A 4,319-nucleotide genomic window follows, 5' to 3' on the forward strand; every position below is an offset into this window, starting at 1 on the left:
ACAACAGCCTGGACACTTGTAAACCCTGTATTCATTTGGCTGATGAATGCTTTTTCCCTAAGGAGTATTTCCGTTTTGAGTTGTTAATCAATAGAGTCCCTCATGTCACCACAGAATCTGTTCCTAGTGTGTAAAGAAGCATCTGGAACATTCAAGCCTCCCCTTAAATGCATCTTACCTGCTTTTGCTCTCTCCTCACCCTCTCCCTTTTCCCTCCTTTGCCTTGGCCTTCCTCTCTACCCTGCCCCAAGGAATGTTTCTTGCCTGCACATCAATTTAGCCTGGAGCCGTTTTCCCCTTGCTCAGTTACTCATTCAGACTAAGAACAGTGGATTCTTGAATCCATCCTCTTTAGGACATAAGCGTGGAGAAGACAGCAAATACTTAAAAACTAGTATTTCCCTTTTCAGAAGAATGGGGCTCCATAGCTGAGCTATGTAGAAGCTTTAGGTCAGATATTGGTTCTATTCTGTTCACTTCCCTTGGTGTAGGGGTATTAAGGTTTAAAAATGTTCCCCAAATTTCATATTTTGGAAACTGAATCCCCGAAGTCAGATGTTAATGGTATTTGAAATGTGGAAGCTTTGGGAGGTGACTGGGCAGAACCTCCATGAATGGATCAGCCCCGTCATGGATTAATGGGTTCTTTAGATTCTTGCTGTCTCTTGCCATGTAATGTCCTTACCATGTTATGATGCAGTATAAGTCCATTGCCAGATGCCAAGCAGAAGCTGGTATTATGGTCTAGGACTTATGAGTCTCCAGAACTGTAGGCCAAATAAACTTTTCCTGCATAAATTATCCATTCTCAGGTATCTATTATAAGCAATAGAAAACAGATTAAAGTGGATAGTCTTGCTAGTGATGGTGGTAGCATCAAGTAGCAGTTTCTCACTAAGATCTGGGGCCTTCTTACAGAGCTCCTTTTTTTTTTTTTTAATATTTAGTTGTAGATGGATACAATACCTTTATTTTTATGTGGTGTTGAGGATTGAACCCAGTGCCTCACACGTGCCAGGCAAGCGCTCTACCAATGAGCCACAACCCCGGCCCAAGATTTCCTCTTTTAAGCTGTAAAAAAAGTAAAAATTTATAGCCCCAGGCTGCACTCCCAGCCTTTTGTCTTTATTTGCTTTTGTCTGGCACAGCAATAGGACAAAGGGTAAGGGAGGTAACATTTAGACCCTTCTGGAAGCAGAGGATGAGGAGAGGCAGAAGTCTGTTTGGTTTCCTTAAGACAGAACTTCTCGGGCTGGGGATGTAGCTTGGAGGTACAGCACTTGCCTTGCATGCATGAGGCCCTGGGGCCCATCCCCAGCACTTGCAAAAGCAACAACAAAAGGGCACTGTTAGGTCGGTAGTGGCGACTTAAGAGGCGAATTAGAATGAAGCAGCTGCGGGAAAGGAACATCAATCAGGCGCCCTCGGAAACGCCTGTCAATCAGCAGGACCCCCTGGCCAATCCTGGAGTTCAGCCAACTCCCCTGACCAACTCCAAAGGGACAAGGGACCCTAAAAACACCTTTTCCTGTCCCAAGCCCTTCCCTTCCTGCTGTAAGCCCCATAAAAGTCCAGTCCTGTCAAGCTTCTACCCGGTTTCTCCTCAGACCCTTCTCCTGTCCACTCTGTGGGTCTGATAGAGTTCCGCCCTGGAGTGATATCTCAATAAAGCCTCATTCGGCGGCCCCTTTAAATCTGCCTCCTTTAGTCACTGCCCGCCTGGGCTGATCTGACAGTCACTAGCTCAATGTGCTCAGCAATGGGTTGGTTGAGTAATAATATACATAAAACTAACATTTATTTATATTACCTCTGACTCTTCTTCCCAGGAAGCTGGTGAATATCATGTGATGATGAGCATGTGACTCTTCTCATGTTAATAATAGCCTGTGTGTCCCGATCAAGGATTTTCCAAGAATTTTCCACATGCCAGACATCAGGCTCAGCACTTTATAAGCATCATTTCACGTGTGGCTCTCCCTTTGGGGAATGTATTCTTATGTGTTATCTAATATCACCCCATTTTACAGATTAGCAAACAGACTAAGAGGGAACTCTGCCTTGGGCCCTACAATCACCGAGGGTCAGGGGCAGGATTTGTCCCAAGCATCCTGACTCCAAGGCTCAGTGCTGGCATGCAATGGCAGGAGTAGAGAGACAAAAGAAGCTGGCTCTACTTTTAGGGAGTCAGAATTCAGTGCAGAGGAAAGGCCTGTGTGTGGCTGTTCATCTTTTCGATCACTCGTTTACCTGCTGTTGTGTCAGGTTCTGTGGAGGGTAATGGTATCCTATGGCTTAAGACCCAGTGAGTGGGGGTATTGCTATTTTGCTCAGGGTGGCCCCAGACTCCCGGGATTAAGTGGTCTTCCTGCCTCAGCCTCCTAGCAGCAGGGACTACAGGTGTGTGCCACATCTGATTCCTTTCTTGTCTTTCAGTAGCTTTACATTTAATACAGTTTTATAGGAAGGAGCAAAACTCCACCTCCACCCTCAGGGTCCTGGCTGGACTTGAGAATAAAACTGACACAAGATAGGATAGCGGGGGAAAAGCATACAAAATGTCTTTAATACAGTTTTCTGTGGCACAGGAGATTTCATAAAGAAATGAAGACCCCAAAAGCAGAGTCAGTTCCTTACACACTGACTCAGACAAAGAAGCACCTAAATTATGTGGGGAGACTTAAAATATAAAAGCGTTATTATCATCATCATTAGTTGCTTTTTTTTTTTTTTTTTTTCAGTGCTGGGGATCAAATCCAGGGTATTGCTCTATGGCTGAGCCCATCCTCAGCCCTGAAGTCTTATTTAACAAGGTCTATACAGAATTCTTTTCCATTTGAATTCTCTTTCTTTCTTGAGGAAAGGTGTTGCTCTTCATTCTAGTACAGGGAGAATGCTTTGACGTAGGAATTTCATCTCCTTGCTCCCTCCCTTTCTCCCTTCCTCTCTTCCTTTCTTCCTTCCTGTGCTGGCAATTGAACCCACAGGCTCTCTACTGCTGAGCTACTACACCAGCCCTTTCTATTTTGAGATGTGGTCTCACTAAGTTGCTGAAGCTGGCTTCCAACCTGATCCTCCTGCCTGAGCCTCCCGGGTCTCTGGAGGTATGTGCCACTGTGCCCTGCTCATCTGCTTCTAAGAAACTTAAAAGACCTTGGAGTTGGGTCTCTTCCTCCCCAACTGTAGCTCCCTAGCCAATGCTTATGCAGAGAAGTGGGCTCTGAGATTGTCCAAAGCCCCAGGAAAAATGGTGGAAAATTCACTGTTGCCATGCAATTTATGGCTTTGTTCTTTTCTTAAGCTCCCAGTTTGGCCTCGTGCTTTATCTTATGTGGGCTCCTATTCCTGAATCTTGGCTAAACTCTTTAGGCTCAATCTAGTTGCCTCAAAAATAGCGAGCAGTCGAATTATCTCTCTATCTTCTTATTACTATAGTAACTGATTATGTACTCTTATTTGGAATTAACAGGATAAGTACTTCTCCACTCAACTCCATTCATACAATCACAGATTACTATGCTAAAAAATCAACAGCTGAAGAAGTACCAAGAAGGGGCCATCCTAGCATTAAGAGATATTCCTAAGAGAGAAGTAAATCAAATGTACTTTCTTGCAGGCAAGGAACATTATACAAAAACTGAATTGTGTCAAGCATGATGTTTTTGACAATGATTCTGACCATAGTTATATTGATATCTTATTATTAATATTGAAATGTTAAAAAAGGAAGTTTTCCTTCTCTTAGGCAAATTTTATATATATATTTTTTAGTTGTAGATGGACAACTTTATTTCATTAATTTATTTATATGTGGTGCTGAGGATCAAACCCAGCGCCTCACCTGTGCTAGACAAGCGCTCTACCACTGAGCCACAACCCCCAGCCCAGGTAAATTTTAATTAATATTGTAAATGTTTTCAAATATTCATTAATAATAGATTAAATAAAATACTGTATTATTTCCCCCCCCCCCAAAAAAAAAGAGGTTAGAATGATCTTCTTGCACCTGTTGTTTTAAGTGCCTTTAAGTTAAAATAGAGAAGAACAGGATCTATACACACACACACACATACATATATATTTATTTTATTTACACTGTCACTTTTTAAACTATACTTCTCTAGAGGAGATAAGTAAATCGATCCCAACACTTCAGTGTGCTGTGTATACAAAGATCAAATGCAACACAACCTGTGGTTAAATACTTGCAGCCTCCGGTCAGAGGAGGGCGTGGAGAGAGACCGCCCTGCCGGCCGCCGGAGCGGGAGGCTTCCAGCTGTCTGTAGGGGTTGGGTCAGGAGCTCGGTCAGGCTGTCATT

General features: G+C 43.4%; 1 pseudogene; it reads left to right on the forward strand.

The window, feature by feature from the left end:
- Positions 1-3,247: 3,247 nt before the first annotated feature.
- Positions 3,248-3,657, forward strand: LOC114099856 (phosphatidylinositol N-acetylglucosaminyltransferase subunit P-like; annotated as a pseudogene).
- The last annotated feature ends 662 nt before the right edge of the window (positions 3,658-4,319 follow it).

The sequence above is a fragment of the Marmota flaviventris genome, chromosome 9 (assembly GCF_047511675.1).
Source record: "Marmota flaviventris isolate mMarFla1 chromosome 9, mMarFla1.hap1, whole genome shotgun sequence".
In the NCBI taxonomy this organism is placed as follows: domain Eukaryota; kingdom Metazoa; phylum Chordata; class Mammalia; order Rodentia; family Sciuridae; genus Marmota; species Marmota flaviventris.